Source organism: Symphalangus syndactylus, chromosome 16 (genome assembly GCF_028878055.3).
Source record: "Symphalangus syndactylus isolate Jambi chromosome 16, NHGRI_mSymSyn1-v2.1_pri, whole genome shotgun sequence".
In the NCBI taxonomy this organism is placed as follows: Eukaryota; Metazoa; Chordata; class Mammalia; order Primates; family Hylobatidae; genus Symphalangus; species Symphalangus syndactylus.
In genome coordinates, this window is record NC_072438.2 from 85,471,676 (window position 1) to 85,490,845 (window position 19,170).

The window sequence follows — 19,170 nt, forward strand, 5'->3', positions numbered from 1 at the left end:
TAAACAAAGGACTTTGGGTGACAATGATGTGTCAGTGCAAGTTTATCAATTGTGACAGATGTATTCTGCTGGGGGATGTTGATAATGAGGGAAACTATGCATGGAGGGGCACAAGACTTGTATGGGAAACCTCCGTACCTTCCACTCGATTTCGTGTGAACATGAAACTGATCTAAAAAATAAAGTCGAACAAAAAAGAGAAATAAAGCCACAGGACCATTCTCACACGCACTCATCACAGGTGTATATATACAAAAACTTCTACTATTTCTCGCATTTTAATAACAACTGAGTCATTGATCAAATTTAAATGAAAACAAGAGTTACACATTCACTATGGTTGAGAGTAATTGCTAACACTATTAATGGTGCATCAAAGAACTCCTTCCTAGTCGAAGGAGGGGAATGAAAGCAGAGCATGATTTCACTCCTTTCTCAGCCAATCAAGAAAGCATACAGAATAGACATGAATGAGAGAGGTGTTTTCTTTTAGAGATATCCATTCACCCTTAAAATGTGGGACACTCGCATTTTGTAGAGACACAGTGCGGTTCAGTATCTCGGTTGAGAGTCCCTTCCTACCCCCATTTAATTAAACGCTGAAGTTTGCGTTTCAGAAAGCCCTGAGTTTGTGTGCCAGCTCCATGTACTTGTTTTGCAGCCTTGTCCTTAAATCCTGCAGCTCTTGGTTGGAGCTTCTGTTTTGTCCCCACAGGCCTGACTCCCGCAGAGCACAGTTGAAGGGACAGGAGGAAAGAACATCGATGGACACCCATAGTGGCACACACTGGCTCACTCCAGTTCCTGCACAGATCTACGAAAGCTTCGGGGCCTCGTTCACTCCCAGCAAATGCAGCAAATATACAGCACTTAAAGAAGTCACAAGAACCTTACTCAAACTGGAAGCAAAACAATAATTTTATTGTTGACTGATATGCTTCCAGCAAATGAGAGACATGCAACATGAACTAAGATGTTCTGGGTCACACTGGCTACTTAACCTATTATTTATTTCTCTGTGCCACAGTTTCTTCATTTGTACAATGGGATAATAATAGAATCCACCTCATCTAGCTGCTGTATTTTAAAATGTCAATCTTTGGGCCGGGCGCAGTGGTTCACTCCTGTAACGGCAACACTTTGGGAGGCTGAGGCAGGCAGATCACTTGAGGCCTGGAGTTCAAGACCATCCTGGCCAACATGGCGAAACCCCATCTCTACTAAAAACACAAAAATTAGCCGGGCCTGGTGGTACATGTCTAGAATCCCAGCTACTCAGGAGGCTGAGGCACAAAAATCGCTTAAATCTGAGAGGCGGGAGTCGCAGTGAGGCGAGATCACATCACTGCACTCCAGCCTGGGCAACAGAGCAAAACTCTGCCTCAAGATAAAAAAAAAAAAAAGTAAAATGTCAATCTGTGTAAAGCTTAGAATGTGGCCTGCCTGGCACATGGTAAGCACTAGGCAAGCCTGTGCTCAGCAGACTAAAAGGTGTTATTTTGTAATGTTACAATTAAAAGAGATTATTAAATATTTTACAATGCCATTGAAAAAATAAATCTTTGCCTAGTTTTGACTTCTCTGTAACGATGGTTTTATGTTTCCAACTTAAGATCAAAATCACAACAGTTTTGTCTTTTTGTTTAGTAGGTGTCTTAGTCCATTCCTGCTGCCCTAACAAAATACCTTAGATTGGGTGATTTATAAAGAATCAATACCTACTTCTCACAGTTCTGTAGGTTGGGAAGTCCAAGATCAAAGACAAAAGCGGACTAGGGCACTCTTTTCAACCTTTTTTATTTTTTATTTTTCAAAATATACGGAACGCTTCACAAACTTGCACTGTCATTCTTGCATAGCAGCCATGTTCATCTCTATATGGTTCCAATTTTAGTATATGTGCTGATGAAGTGGGCACATTATTTCTCTTTTTTTAAAGAGTCAGAGCCTCACTTTGTTTTTTATTTTATTATTTTATTTTACTTTATTTTATTGAGGAGTCTCACTCTGTCACCCAGGCTGGAGTGCAATGGCGCAATCTTGGCTCACTTCAACCTCCACCTCCCAGATTCAAGTGATTCTCCTGCCTCAGCCTCCTGAGGAGCTGCAATCACAGGTGCCCACCACCATGCCTGGCTAATTTTTGTATTTTTCAGTAGAGACAGGATTTCACCATGTTGGCCAGGCTGGTTTCAAACTTCTGACCTCAGGTGATCTGCCTACATCGGCCTCCCAAAGTGCTGGGATTACAGGCGTGAGCCATCACGCCCGGCCAGAGCCTCACTCTGTTGCCCAGGATGGAGTGCAATGGCATGATCACGGCTCACCCCAGCTTCAAACTCCTGGGCTCCAACCTGTTCTTTATTTATTTATTTATTTTTATTTTTTTCCCAACATGTTTTATAAGACCACTAATCCCATTAGTGAAGGTGGAATAATCATGACCTCGCCATTTCCCAAAGGCCCCAGCTCTTACTTAATACTATCACACTGGGCATTAGGTTCCAACATAGGAATTTTGGTAGAACACATATATTCAAACCATAGCACAGGGTCACTTTAAAATTACATCTCTATAAACAGTTCTGACTACAAAACTAGACAAATGAAAAGAAGCAACACCTCCCTGCTACCAGGATAAAATTTCCAAAGACCTCATTACAACAGTTACTAGCAAAGAGGATTTTCAATTAGTACAAATTCACAGATTTTGGGGGTAATTCAGACTAAAAGAGTTTTACTTCACTAATTTAAGCTTGTGTTTTCAAATGAAGGGCAGTATCACATGCAAATACAACACATATATCCAAATTCCTAACTGGATCCTAACTGGATCCTAACTAGGATCAGCTTTACTTTGCAAGGCTCTAGAAGAAAGATAACCAAAGTTGTATTACAAGATTGACAGCCTAGGGCATTTAAACACATCCTGACATTGACACCAAGACCCCAGGGTGAGTGTGGGTATCACCAAAAATATGGCCTTCTGTTCCATGTACTAACACATTGATCTGTTTTATTTAGATCCTGAGTTTAGGGACCTCAAGAATTATTTACCGTAGTGAATAGGGAGAATTTCCACATTTGCCAAGGCTTTCTTTACAAAAGAGCTGGGCCGGGCGCAGTGGTTCACGCCTGTAATCCCAGCACTTTGGGAGGCTGAGGCGGGTGGATCACGAGGTCAGGAGATCGAGACCGTCCTGACTAACACGGTGAAACCCCGTCTCTACTGAAAATACAAAAAATTAGCCGGGCATGGTGGCGGGCGCCTGTAGTCCCAGCTACTTGGGAGGCTGAGGCAGGAGAATCGCTTGAACCCAGGAGGCAGAGGTTGCAGTGAGCTGAGATCATGCCACTGCACTCCAGCCTGGGTGACAGAGCAAGACTCCATCTCAAAAAAAGAAAAAAAAACAGCTGAAGACAGGATATAAGATTTAGTCAAGTGTTGATTGATATCAAGTAAGGAAGGGAATTGTGTGGTTTTATTCCCCAACTATTGGATGAACTAAACTGAGCTGTCTTCTTACAGGGCTAACATGAGCAAGCACTGAACCAACTGTCCTTTCCTACCCATTGATCAGACAGTTGGGAAGTCCTCATGAAGGGAAAGATATTAAAATTTACTGAAGATAACCAAAGTTGAACAGAAAACAGGTGATTAATAACTGACACTCAAAAAGAACATTCCACATATTCTTTGAAAACGCATGCAGTCATATCAATATTTAAATACAGTTCACTATGAGTCATGTTTAAATAGTCATATAATTGATGCCATACATCAGATATTTATCAGAAAGTATGAACCATTTGTGGTGCTGGAAAACATGACAAACTAGGGAAGAGATGGCAGGAGATGAAGGGGAAAAGTAGGTCAGGTTCACATTTGGAATGAATGCGGTGATGCCTCAGTACATTCAGATGAGACTATTTGGGGATCAGGCGAGCATTTTTATCCCAGCTTCCATGGGTTCCACAGAGCACTTGCATCAAATGCTAGACACACAATACTAAAGGTTTCTCCTCACTGTTCTGAAGCATGACGTTAGTCTCCATTAACACTTAACTACAGGTTTCATCAAATAAACATCAAATTATTTCCAAGGTAAACATCAGTAGGTGTTAGTTGAAAGGGAGGGGATGAGGCTCAGCTTCTTCTGTTTCTTTGAAGTTTTATTTTGGTTTCAATAAAAAAACTCAGATAGCCAGCTATGCAGACTGAATTGACTGAACAGTGACCACTTTTCCTGCATAAGACAGCTGAGATGAAGAAGACAACCAAATGATTCTGGAAGATTTCAAAGAAAATGTCCAGTGCTGTACTGAAAAAAAGAGGGCAGTTTAAATAGAAAAAATATATTAATAGGCACCCAGACAAACAAGACACAAACCAAATAGTGTCAATACCAGTGCCAATCAAACTGTGTATATCCATCCAAAAGAGAGAAGGCCACTGAGAACAAGAATCCCCCAAATAAGCATTTATGTAATTAAACAGCCTCTTAACATACGTTGTGTTTCATACATGCTTGGCGAACACTGAGAACTACAGGTAATCTTACTTTAGAAAGCAATGTCAGGGGGCCGGACACAGGCCGGATTACACCATGCCTGTAATCCCAGCACTTTGGGAGGCCGAGGTGGGTGGATCACTTGAGGTGAGGAATTCAAGACAAGCCTGGCCAACATGGTGAAACCCTGTCTCCACTAAAAATTCAAAAATTAGCCAGGCATGGTGGCGCATGCCTGCAAGTCCCAGCTACTCGGGAGGCTGAGGCAGGAGAATCACTTGAACCCAGGAGGTGGGGGTTGCAGTAAGCCACTGCACTACAGCCTGAGTGGCAGAGCGAGACTCCATCACCCAAAAAAAAAAAAAAAAAAAAAAAAAAAAGAAAGCAATGTCAGGGCACACTCACCTAGCAAGAACCAGATTGTAGAACCTGTTTAAGCATCTTATTTCCAGAGACCTGTAATGTGTGCAAGTCAACCATAGATTTAGGCAGTTTTCTTTCTTCAAAATGAGCCATACCAAAGTCACTGACGTTAAGAACAGGTTCTGTCTGTGCTTCAATCCAGAAAAGCATTCTGGGTGAGCTCAGTGAGAGTTCTTTGGGTCCTTCATTAGACAGCCTTATCACCTTTCTTTCTTTTTTGTTTTGTTTGGTTTTGTGTTGTTTTGAGACGGAGTCTCGCTCTGTCGCCCAGGCTGGAGTGCAGTGGCACGATCTCGGCTCACTGCAAGCTCCGCCTCCCGGGTTCACGCCATTCTCCTGCCTCAGCCTCCGGAGAAGCTGGGACTACTGGCGCCCGCCACTGCGCCCGGCTAATTTTTTGTATTTTTAGTAGAGACAGGGTTTCACGTGTTAGCCAGGATGGTCTGGATCTCCTAACCTCGTGATCCGCCCGCCTCGACCTCGCAAAGTGCTGCAATTACAGGCGTGAGCCACCCGCCCAGCCGCCTTACCACCTTTCTTTACAATACCTCCATCAAGAATTCTTGGTTGTTTACTACCCGGTGGGCTGGTAGATTTCATTAGCTTTCAAAGTATACAGAAAGATCTCAGCTTTTGAAAATTCCAGAGGAATGACACAGTAGCACAAGCAGCTTTTTAAATATACAGAATTGTGATTTATTTACATCAAGACTGCCTATTAAGAATTTTTTTCTGATTAGAAGATACAAGAAAACTACTAAAAACATTTTTTTCCCTTAAGATATGGGTCTAGTTAAGAGTGCATTGCTCACCATATTTGAACCACTCAGCTTTCAGATATCAGGGTCTTCATATCTTTAATTCCTATTATTAAAATATTTCTGGGTTTTTTTTCCCAACAATAACATGAAAAATAAACTCTTAGGACCTGCTCTCAGGATATATTCAGTAGCCATCTAACTACACAGGAGAGGATATCAACAAGGAGTGAACATTTTATCAATCAGGAAACTAGCTCTCGGCCGAGCACGGTGGCTCACGCCTGTAATCCCAGTACTTTGGGAGGCAGAGGCAGGCGGATCATCTAAGGTCAGGAGTTGGAGACCAGCCTGACCAAGAAGGCGAAACCCCATCTCTGCTAAAAATACAAAAAATTAGCCAGGCATGGTGGCAGGTGCCTGTAATCCCAGCTACTCCAGAGGCTGAGGCAGGAGAATTGCTTGAACCCAGGAGGCAGAGGCTGCAGTGAGCCGAGATCACGCCATTATACTCCAGCCTGGGCAACAAGAGCGAAACTCCGTCTCAAAAAAAAAAAAAGAAAAGAAAAGAAACTCGCTCTCTGGATAACCTGCCCAAGATCCCTACAAATGTAAATACTGGTTTAAATACATGTAATAAGAAATCATTTTTGCTTTTCTCCCCCAAGGTAGAATAGTCTTCAAGACTAAACGCAAGGGTGGGGGTGTCCAATCTTTTGGCTTCCCTGGGCCACACTGGAAGAAGAATTGTCTTGGGCCACACATAAAATACACTAACAATAGCTAATGAGCTAAAAAAGAAAAAAAAGTCTCATGTTTTAAGAAAGTTTACAAACTGGTGTTGGGCCACATTTGTAATGGCGTGAACCTGGGAGGCGAAGCTTTCAGTGAGCCAAGATCACACCACTGCACTCCAGCCTGGGTGACAGAGTGAGGCTCAGTCTCGGAAAAAAAAGAAAAACATAAATAGCAGACGAGAGCAACAGCAATTCTTCCTGTTTCTCAAGCTGAGTGGCCCATCTTAATGCAGTTAGCCTGTCAGGTGAGAGCCCCAGCAGAAGACACTTCCCCAAGGAGTCCGACAGTAACTACAAACACTGTGTTCAAGAGCTAAAGCATATTCTTACCGGGTTTTAAGAACTAGCTACTCTCGGAAATCTTTTCCTTCAGTTTCTAATCCCCAAATACCTGCTTTTTGATGGAAATTTAAGATGTGTGAATCTCTTTTCTATCTAGTGATTAAGACCTTTGAACTAAATGTAATCGATGCTGAATTCTTCCATATCCTCTACAGTGATATTCACATAAAACTCTTTAAATAATAGCCAATTGAACTGGAATATCTCACATGGCTTAGTCAGGCAAAAGAGGTGGATCTAGGGACAGATTGAAGAAAAAGAATATAATTGATCAGAGTAGTAAACTTAATGACTATCTGCTGTTTATATCTCTACCCCATGTATCTACAAACCAACATTTGCTTCGCTGTAATTACTGATTTCCTTGTTTGCCTTCACCCATTGTAAGCTACTTAAAGGAGTTGTGTCTCCCAACTCCATCAATAAACAAACATTAATTCTGGCAATATTTTAATGTGGTTTGTACGTTCCCACGTTGCATTCACAAGGTAGAAAAACCTCATGTCAGCTGTTCCTTTGTATACAGAAAAACAAGTTTGCAACATATTCTTGGCATTTTGAAGCCACTTGGACCACTTTTAGGAAGTTTTATCTGAGAAATACGTGAACAAATGCCACTGATCTTTCATTTAAAGAACAAATTCATCACAAAAGCAATTATTTGTACCTTTTGACTATATATATATTTTTTTTACTGATGGTTTCAAATGCATAAGTGTATATCTTGCTCATCCAATCCAATAACATATTTATAGAGCAGGAATAGAATAATCTTCATACAGTTGAAGTATGGTGTGTGCCTACAATAGCAGAAGACTGAGACCCACACAGACATTTCCTAAAGTTGAGAAATGGTAGAATCTAAACATCTACCAATCACTCCTTGGGCTTGTTTGTATTTCCCAGTTTTGTTTTTTTGTTTTGTTTGTTTGTTTGTTTTTGAGACTGAGTCTCACTCTGTCATGCAGGCTGGAGTGTAGTGGCGCGATCTCAACTCACTACAACCTCCACCTCCTGGGTTGAAGCAATTCTCCTGCCTCAGCCTCCCAAATAGCTGAGACAACAGGCATGCGCCACCATGCCCAGCTCATTTTTTTGTATTTTTAGTAGAGACGGGGTTTCACCATGTTAGCCGGGCTGGTGTAGAACTCCTGACCTCAGGCAATCCGTCCGCCTCGGCCTCCCAAAGTGCTGGCATTACAGGTGTGAGCCACTGAGCCTGGCCTGTATTTTCCAGTTTTAAAACCAAAATGACACCATCACCATAACTAGCAAATCATATCAGAAGGTTGAAAAAAAAAAAGAAAATATCATCTACTTGGAAATACACATCAAAAGGCGTATCAGTCACCTAGTTACTCATCTGTGTCATAAATTGCTGCTCAACCATCGATCCCGTGTCATTCCAGCTAAGTACACAACCTACAAGATGAGCCAAGGCTTCCAAACAAAACATACAGTAAGTCTGTGAGAAATCAGGAGGCAGTATGGTGCATTAGAGACTCGAAACATTAAAAAATTAATTGCAAACTGCCCTTCCCATTCTACTACCTGACTTAAGTAACACTGACATGGCCCTCTGGACTAGATGACCCACAGCCACCGCCTTCAGATCTTACCCAGGGAGTATCTGCTGTATGTAAGGGGAGGAACACGAAGAAGGGGAAGGAGATATAGAAGTTTCAGCTGAAGAGGTTGCCACTGGCCAATTCATGAGCTGAATTCATTTAAAATGAGACAATCTTCAGACCAAGTATTGATTTAATAAAGTGCCAAGTGTTTATGGCATAGATTATAGAGATGGTATGAGAATGTCTTATATTTCAACCCAGCTCACAGGTATAGACAATAAAGACCCCTACCATCACCTCAACTACAACTATAGTTTTAATGTGCAAACCGGAAGCCTAGGAAAATAAAAATTTTGCAAAAAAAAGGATCAACATCCAGAAATGTTTTGGAATGAGTAAATTGTATTGCTAGAACTAGACATGCTTACTGGAACCCTGCATTATTATTTAACTACAGGTTACTTTAGAAATCATTTTCATACCATTGTGAAAAGCTACAAACTTTTTTTATTTAATAAGAATTCCATCAACAAGAATCAGCAAAAGAAAACTAGACATTGATCTGATGAGAGATCTCAAGATGGACACAAAAATATTTCTAATAATCCTAGTTAAAACTAAGGCCGATGGCTGTCTCATGTCTCAGAAATGAGACAGCAGAAGGTGAATATTGACCAACTAAGAGGTATGTGACATGGAAGAGGAGGGGGAGTAAATCACAAATGATGTCTTAGTTGTGCCCCTACCTCCTCCTCCAAAAAAAAAGAAAAAGAAAAATCCACGGTGATATTTGCCAAAGGTTCCTTACAAGCTGGTTCCTAGATGTGAAAGAAAAGGACAGCATTCTGAAATGTGCCTTATTTGCACAGCATGATGTCACATGGCCATGAAACATGCCCTTCCACGTATCCAGCCCTTTACTGGACCACAGGTTCGGTTAGGTGCTAGAAACTGACATCCAAAGATGAACAAAGCAAGGTCCTAACCTCGCAGAACTCAAGATGCAGAGTGAGTAGTCACAGCGCAGAATTAGAGCTAAATTCAGTTTTACTTCATTAGGTTTATAATTGACTAATGTGTAAAGATTTCAAGCCACCTGCTTTTCTAGGGGCCTGATGTTCGCAACTTCACAAAGGCTGTTACTAAAATGCATTCAGTTAAGTTGTTCAATAATGATTGATCCAAAGCAGACCGACAGCATTCAATAACCTGGAAGGACACACGAGGAGTGTAACCACAATATCCTCAGCTTTCACTCATCGTGTTGTGTTTCTGAAAGGTTCCCACAATGTAATACTATTTGTCTCCCTCAAATAATACACAGCTTCATTTTTCATTTCAGACTCTACCTTGGGAGGACGCTCAGATGCATGAGCCATCAGTGCTCATTACTTGTAATGTCTCAGGGCTTTAGAACAATTACTACTAAGGTTATTGCCTGGAAACAGAATAATTACTGTAATTGGAGTTCATCAGCTATTCATCTTCATAGTAAGCACAACTGATGAGGTGACATTTTGGCCCATTTATGGAAGTCATCTCAGCTGCCAAACACGTGTTCTCCATGAACATAATGTACTGTAGACAACCTTCAACACTGAACAGACATGGGGTGCTTGGTATGGATCAGAAATTGTTATAGGGCACTGTTATGGGTCCACAAAACAGACACATCCCTGCCTCCTGGATGTTTTAATCTACAGGAGCAGAGACATTACATAATCTCATCAATTCTGGCAAATGCAGGGACAAAAATGCCCAGTGCCAGGAGGTGTGGGAGCATCTTTGCAAGAGTGACATTTAAGCTGAGACCTGAACTAGGAGTAACTTTAACAGTGGGGAAAAGAATATTCCAGTGAGAAGAAACAATAGGCATGGGCTTGGAGCCCTGGGAGACCTGAGAGGCTGTTGGTATGGCTGAAGAGGGTGGGTGAGAGAGTGTGTAGAAATGGAGGTAAGAGACGAAAATAGAAGGTGAACATGCTGAGAGCTGGCATTTTATTCCAGGTTTAATGGAGAGTTAGGTCTAAAATCTTAAGCAGAGGAATGTCATGCTTGGATTTAGGAGAGTATTATGGCAGTGATCCAGGAGAGGATAGAAGCTTCCACTAGATTCAAGGCTTCAAGTAGAGGGAAATGGACATATGTGAGTTTCACTACCCAGGAAGGAGGCCATATGGGGAATTCCAGGAGACAAGCCTATTTTTCTGGCATGATTGGAAGAAGGTGCTATCTACCAGGGAAGTGAGTGCTAAAGGTCCTCACTGACATTGCGTTGAAAATAGACACTGCATAAATTTTAAGAGTTAAAATTTTTAAATTCTACAATAACTTACATCCTATGTTTTATGTAAAAAACAATTAACCAGTGAAAGTTTTTATAGAAGACATTAAATAGCATCAAGTTTCAATTATTTTTAAGACCAGTGGTTTGTTTATCTAGTGTAGTAAAATTAAATTGTTATTCCCAATTTCACTGGGGATTCATGAGGCAATATTTGTATTGCCAGAGTTACGTAATGTGACCTTAAATTTGAGCCAGGAAAGCAATAACTGAATTACTTGACAGGGTACACCTAAAAGTCGTAAACTGTTTTAAAAAGACCCTCTCGGGCTGGTCGCAGTGACCTGTAATCCCAGCACTTTGGGAGGCCAAGGCGGGTGGATCATTTGAGGTCAGGAGTTGGAGACCAGCCTGGCCAACATGATGAAACCCCATCTCCCCTAAAACAAAAGACAAAAATTAGGCGGGCATGGTGGCACACACCTGTAATCCCAGCTACTCGGGAGGCTGAGGCAGGAGAATCACTTGAACTCGGGAGGTGGAGGTTGCAGTGAGCTGAGATGGCACCACTGCACTGCAGCCTGCATCACAGAGCGAGCCCCTGTCTCAAAAAATAAAAGAATAATAAAAAAGACCCTCTCAAAAGGGTTAAGTGTAGACATACCCACATCCACACTTGCTGAGAATGCCCCTCGAAAGAATCCCTGTAAGTATCACTACTTGTTTTGTTGCTTGGAAAGGCCCCAAAATTCATTAGCCTTGCTTTCTATAGTCATGGAGGATTCCCATGATTCCCGACACACACTTCCCTTTCCTCAGTGTCCCACTGATTCATAAACTTTCTGTCAAAACCCCCACCACTCTTCCTGCACTTGCTTCTATTCAAGCCCCTGCCTTCTGTCTTCAACCCCAAGTCTCTATCCAGTAAAATCGGTTCCACCGTTAACAGTCTGTCTGATGAATCGCTAACAGAAAGCACAGATGCTAGAACAGGATTTTAAAATGGCATCTGGTCAACTCTTCTGTCTAGAACAAGAAGGGCTCTCTACCATTGCCGCTCTGGGTAGGAGATTTTAAAATGAGCTTCCCCAGGATCATTCCATTCTGATTTAGAAAACTCAAGTCTGGGCCAGGTGCGGCGGCTCACGCCTGTAATCCCAGCACTTTGGAGTTCAAGACCAGCCTGGCCAAGATGGTGAAACCCTATCTCTACTAAAAATACAAAAAAATTAGCCAGGCGTGGTGGCACACGCCTATAATCCCACCTACTTGGGAGGCTGAGGCAGAGAATTGCTTGAACCTGGGAGGCAGAGGTTGCAGTGAGCTAAGATAGTGCCACTGCACTCCAGCCTGGGTGACAGAGCAAGACTTCATCAAAAAAAAAAAAAAAAAAAAAAAAAAAACCCAACCCTACCAACATGTTGGTCTTGGACTTCCAGCCTCCAGAACTATGAAAAAATATATTTTGGTTAAGTTATCCCATCTGTTATTTTGTTATGGCAGCCTGAGTAGACAGAGGAGCAGAGCATTGGTGCCTCCCCAACTTGTGTTAATGCGGGTGCATCTTCCCAGCCTCTCCCAGACTTCCCTTCCTCTTCTCCTGCTCTGTGCTTTCGTCCTCTGAACACACAGTGAGGAGGGAACAGAGGGGCTCAGAAAAAAGAGGTCATTGACTGCTGACCTAGAACAATGCAGTTTTGCTTCCTGTATTGTACTTACCAAAAATTCTGCCCACATAAGGGGAATTTGAACACTTCTTGGAGCAGAAACAAAGGGCTTTCTTTCCCCTCCCCTCAGCCAGGAGCAAGGCTGCACAATTACTATGCTCAAACGTCCCCAAGTACAGCCATTTCTTCCTTTTCGGAAGGGTTTTCAAACCTTATTTAACAAGACATCCCACTGCTTACAGGTGCCTTTTCCTCTCTCGAGCCTGGAACTGTGTAATTAGCTAGGGAAGTAGTTAAATGTGTTATCAGAGTCAGATTTAAATGGAAATGTGTCCCCAGCCAATTAAACCTCACACTAACTACAGTGCATGTTAGTGTCCTCAAACATTTGGTTCTATCTGTGGATGATTTCTCTACCTGGTAAACTATGCAAACAACTGCTAACAGGTCAGGGCTTGCTGGTTTGCCACACTGTGTGATATCCTAAGAGTTTTGTTTTTTTTTTTTAAATAGGTATACATCCCTGAATTCTCACTCCCTTCCAACAGGAAGCATACTCAATTCAAAACTGGTTTGGGTTTCTTCCACTCCCCTTAGAAACAGCAGTAACATTTTTTGCAGCATTACATCATTCTGGACTTCTTTGCCCTTTTTCTGAGATTCCTGGCTAGCTCACTGAAGAAAAGACAAAGAATTCCCCCTTAGTTGTATGCTTAGCCAATGTGGATCAATACAGAAATGAGACTCACGGGTAGGAACTACGGGACTAAAGAAAGCAAGTTAAAGGAATAGTGTGTGTACATGTGTCCCAATCTGCCAGCTGGTCCCTCTATCCATCACTTCCTTCTCCCCTTAACATGGCAGTATTTTTTGCTGGAAACAAGGATATGGTCAAAGAATACATTGCTAGTCACAGCATTAAAATTCAACAAGGTGATCTGATTTAAGCAAGAAGGGCTAATTAACACAGGTTTGGGGTGAGGTGGAGAGATATGAAGCTTGTTGGCTTTTAAATTCACTTCTTTGTTAAACTCACTTTTTAGTTAAATTCCCTGCATTTAAGAGTTAGTTAAGTCAAACATAACAACTTAGAAATATTCACAGGACTCCTTTCCCATTAAGAATTCATTTCATTTAATACTACAGTTCTTGTCGTAGTGGAACCATGTTACCATTCCATTGGATAGTTACCTCTCTCTGCATTGTGGTCAGTTGAGTTCTCTTATGGTGACCCCCTGTACCTGCCCACCCAGAAAACTTTGGTATAGATGAAATCAAAGCCCAGGCTCTCTGTCTGGATGGCAGAAATAAATCCAGTTACAATAGAAAAGTAGAGGTGAATGGAATAAGCCACTTATGTCCTGTTTTTTTCTCTTCTATCAATGAAAGGATAACCAAACCTTCAATGAGACTTTCCATCAGTCAATCATCAGGTCAGATGAGGAAAACTAGTAACATGCAGCTGTGAGTCAGAAAAAGAAACACATACCTGGGAAGCATTATCAATCTTGTCTTAACAACCTTCTGGAGAACATTGGTACAAACACCTGTTACTATTTGTCTGAAAACCAAACATTTGAAAATTCTGGAACCAGGTTTCTAAAGTCCAGTTGGGTGAGCCTTGGGAAATCTGAGCTTGGGTTCTCAACGACAGATCACCAGGGCTACTGAGGAAAACCCAGTGCCACAATAAACCTCCTGTCAATAGAGTGGCATTCACCCTATTTACCTGAGGTTGGGTGATTATGAGAAGCCTTGGGAGGCACTGTCATCACCAATTGTTAATTGAGATTCTTTCTTTCTTCCTTAGAAAAACGAGTTATTGGCCGGGCATGGTGGTTCACGCCTGTAATCCCAGCACGTTGGGAGGCCAAGGCGAGCAGATCACTTGAGGTTAGGCGTTTGTGACCAGCCTGGCCAATATAGTCAAACCCCGTCTCTAATAAAAAATACAAAAAAATTAGCCAGGCATGGTGGCGGCACCTGTAGTCCCAGCTACTTTGGAGGCTGAGGCAAGAGAATTGCTTGAACCTGGGAGGCGGAGGTTGCAGTGAGCCGAGATCGTGCCACTGCACTCCAGCCTGGGCGACATGGCAGGACTCTGTCAAAAAAATATTATATATATATATATATATATAAATTAGCCGAGCTTGGTGGTGTACATCTGTAGTCCCAGCTACTAGGGAGGCTGAGGCACGAGAATCGCTTGAACCCAGGAGGCAGAGTTTGTGGTGAGCAGAAATAGCGTCACTGCACTTCAGCCTGGGCGATAGAGTGAGACTGTCTAAAAAAAAAAAAGAAAAAAGGACGGGCGCGGTGGCTCACGCCTCTAATCCTAGCACTTTGGGAGGCCAAGGCAGGTGGACCACGAAGTCAGGAGTTCGAGACCAGCCTGACCAACATGGTGAAACCTCATTTCTACTAAAAGTACAAAAAAATTAGCTGGGCATGGTGGCGGGTACCAGTAATCCCAGCTATTCGGGAGGCTGAGGCAGGAGAATCGCTTGAACCCAGGAGGCAGAGGTTGCAGTGAGCTGAGATTGCGCCACTGCACTCCAGCCTGGGCGACAGAGCGAAACGAAAAAAGAAAAAAAAAAGAAAAATGAGTTATTCAGAGAAGATTCCAGGACACTTTTTCTAATCATAGTAATAATGGCTATAGTAATTATTTAATCATTTGATTAAATATGATTTATCTAATCATAGTAATAGTGGCTGTAGATCACCCAGGTGATCACCTAACCTCACCCTGCCTTCTGGGTGCATTGCAGAATTAAGGAGTGGGAAGTCACTCCAGGACTCTCTGCCTGTCCACCTAAAGTCAATCTGATTTCTCTACATTTTCCTTTTCTCCAATCATCTTACACCTAAGGAAAATACAGACACTGTGATCTCTGCTGAAATAGCTGAGAACATTAGTAAGGGTTAAAGACAGCAAATATTCCTACAGCCTCTACAGTTTCCAAGGCAAGCTCAGAGAAGGACAGGAGAGCATCCTATGAAGACCCAACAACTCTGAGGAAACCTTTCTTCTCTGTCTCTTTAAGAAACAGCTAGTTCTCTCTGTCAGTGGATACTGTTTTCCCCCTTTTGATACACTATTTCCCCCATTAGATCTTGTTACTATTTACCTTGGTTATTGTATTAGTCTATGTGGTAATGGTGTTTTGAATAGACTGTCAAAGGAAAAATGAAGTGGGTCTTTTCAAAATCACTTTGCCAAGCAATTCAGGAAACTTGTAATTTAGAAAGCTCAACCAGGAAAAGTTTTTATCTAACATGTATTTCTTCATAACTTAAAAAAGAAGTATTTTTCTCTAATAGAACCACAGCTTTTCTTTAAAAAGACAAAGAAGTTTTAATTTGGGTTTATTTTAGGAATATATCCATTTCTGAATCTACATAAGTGTAATAATTAAAAGCATTATGAAAACAAAAGTTACCTATTAATTGTGGGTTTCTCTGGAAAATGTAAATTCAAAGCTCCTCTTATTGCCCTCAATATATCATTTTAAATGTGAAATTAAAATTGTATCTCATCAAAAACTAAACTTATCAGATTATCCAAACACAAATGCACACAGTTTACATTTACTAACATCAGTTTCAAACATCCCAATAGCATGCTTTAGAAAGTGTTTTAGCATCTTGAGCACTTAAGTTCCATATTTTAAGGACTACTTCAGAATCTAACAGATTTTTTAAATCCTCTAAATCACCCCAAATACTATAAATGGTAATTTTAAATCAGAAAGATTAAACATCCCATTGTATGCAGCTCTCAAACCAATAAGCCAGATAACGCTAGAAATCGGCATAAAAGCTCTCCATCCACCACCTGCCACAACAACGTCATACTGGATCTGCCAAGAGGGCCCCGAGCATTTCAGGGGTGGGTGGGATGCCTGACTGCTCCACTTGCTCTATAGCCCCCAAATAAGTCTAAAGCCAGCTGGCGTTCTTTTCAAACACATACCCACCATCGCCAGCTCCCCAACCCCCAACCACTGTGCATTTTGGGAGAAAAACAAGGATTTAATTTAAATTTTAGAAAAACTAAAGTTTAGTTTTATGAAGAAAGTTATTTTAGTGCATGCCATATACTTTTTGGCATATAAAGGAAACCACGTGCACATAATGTAAGAAGCAGAGAGGGGTAAGTTGAGGGGAAGATGGCCTGTGGATGAAGTGGCAGCAGGTAGTGACTGCAGCAGCCCCCTGGGGCATGTGTGCTGTATTAAAAGGCCATGTGTGGTGTATTAAAAGGCTGAAGAGGTCTCCTCTGAGGGAGATCATGAGACGGATATAGGATCCAGACTGGTTTTTTTTTTTTTTTTTTTTTTTTTTAATGGTTCTAGGGTACAAAAAAAAAATAGTAGAAAAAAATTTTTACGTTGCAGACAGTGAGTAAGAGTGACTCAATTAGACATTCTCTGCTTCTCTCTCAGAAGAGAGGGGCGGCAGGAGTGAGGCTTTATGGGGAAATAACCTAGGTTTCCACGCAGCCCATAAGCAGCTTGTGGGACCTTGAGCAACCCACTAACTTCTCTAAGATTCTTTTGAGTTCCAAAATGAGTGTTTAGTCATGAGCTTTTAAACTTTCTGCTCCAAGGAAAGCATTTACAAAGGACTGAGGTTTCGATAGTGGTTAAAAGCAGCCACTGGCTTTCTGTAAATGAATCCTTCGTGGACGCAGAACAAAACAGATTGACAAATTTAGGCAGGACTTGGTTTATTTCTAATCAGGCAACACTAACTACCCAGTGGCAGAGGGTCTACTAGAACCTGATCCATATCTCAGAGCAAAATTGCAGGTAAGTAAGACATTTGGGGTTATGACTTCCATCTGCAATGTCCAAGGAGAAACGTGAAGGTATCAACCAAATCTACATTTATAGTCCTTAGTGAGAGCAAGCACAAACATCATACTAGAAAGGAATGACTTAAGGTATTAGCCTCCATTCACTATGACAAGAAGCACCTCTAATCTACAAGCAATTTAACGTAATACTGATGAAATATTAAAATTATACACTGGATCTCTTCCATAAGTAATTTTTCATTGAAGAAGTTAGTATCGCTCTCTCTAAATTAATACTGAAGATGTCAATATGTGAAAAGGTTACCCATTTTATTCAAGAGCCCCCTTCCCCTTTTTTTCCCCTCCTCAAGAGTCCATATTACCTAAGATAAAATGGCCAAGGCTTAGGGGAAATACAGTGTAGCTCCATCAGACATGGATTGAAATCCTAGGAAACTTTTTAAAAGACATAACCACTATATCTAAAATCCCCTTCCTTACAGTGAACACCTGACAGATAAAGTAAAATATATGATTTCCCTCAGAATCCATAAGATACAAAAACCTGTTTAAGGAAGCTGTTAAACAACAATTTATCCAAAATGAGAGTGAATTCACCTTTGCTCAACTACAAAGTGTCCAGAAGGACAAAAGCAAATCCCTTGGGCATATCCCTGAAGTAAATGTCTGAAATGTTAAGACCAGTTCCAGAATTGATCCACCCCAAATATCTGAAATTCCAAAGACTTTTTTGTTTTGTTGTTCAGAGTTCCTGATTACTAAGGTCCCCACAGGGATAATTCCTTCCAAAGATTTGTCAATAGATCACAACATCTTTACATTCCTACATAATACAACCTTCAGTTTTATTCCAGGTATGGAGGCGGTGGGCAGGTGATGCCTGTTTGGCAGGGGTGGGGTGGAGGTAGTGGGACTAATATGGAATGTAAAATACCTAAGTTGGCTTATCAACCTCAGTACTAATGACTTAGACTTCTTTCAAATGCTAATGATACATCTGATTCAAGATACAACAAAGCTAAGGATTTTCAGGAATCTAAATGAATTATATCTACACCCAAGGTCATATAGCTAATCAGGGTGAGTCCGGGTCTCAACATATCAAAGCAGTAATCCCGTCTCTGAAGTTCCAAGGACTTTCATTTTTTTCCTTCAATTAAAAAAATACAAATTCAGTATGGAGGCTGGGTTTTATTAACCTACCCACTGTGGACTTTTGAAACTTAGTCCACATGAACTGCTGATGGATTTAGGGTATTCCTAACCACACCTGGAGGACTTTTCTAAACCACAGACTTCTATATTCTACCTACTGAGCAAGGCACCACCATTACCCTGTCTTGCAATAATGGTCTCTTTGAAACAAACATATGAATAGCTATAGATGGAGGATGCAGTAATGAAAACTGATATTCTCACTCCTTTATAGTGACTGTGGTTAAAAAGATGCACTGAATATAAGGAGGCATTGTCCTAAGGGCATGACAATTTTGTTTAATACTTACAGTAACCATGTATCACAATCCCCATTTTCTAAATAAAATTGAGGCAGGTAAGCAATTTACCTTGATCATACAACCAGTAAATGGCTGAGAGAAGATTCGAACCGGTACTGTGGCTCCAAAGTCCATCCCCACCACGCCTAACCCTCCAAATCATGCTTTCTAAATATCATACTCCCTACAAACGTACAAATTGCTGAAATATCCACTTCAAACAGAAGTTCAAAACACAAACCAATGAAGTCCAGTCCTGCCTCCTTCAAAATGAACCAAAAAAAAAAAAAAAGAGTTCACAAAATGCTTAAGTGATAAGGGGAAAATATTATGTAAATGCTTTGCTTTCTCCACTGCACACCATTTTCCTATATTATCCTGAAGTGTTTCCTTACGCCCTGGGCCCCTGTGGTGCTTGCAGATGGTTTCTATTTCTAAATCTCTAAAGCTTTCAGGAATGTATTCCTAGACTTCCAAGCCTGCTCAATCACCACCTCTC

The 19,170-nt window shown here is 41.3% G+C and overlaps 1 protein-coding gene and 1 non-coding gene across 2 annotated transcripts in view; both read right to left on the bottom strand.

Annotated features, from left to right (window-relative positions):
• Positions 1–19,170, bottom strand: part of BASP1 (brain abundant membrane attached signal protein 1) — a 59,668-nt gene that overhangs the window by 35,290 nt on the left and 5,208 nt on the right. The window lies entirely within an intron of this gene.
• LOC129465135 (U6 spliceosomal RNA) lies at positions 1,814–1,918 on the bottom strand. The gene has a single exon (XR_008651903.1). It is a non-coding gene; the product is annotated as a U6 spliceosomal RNA (small nuclear RNA).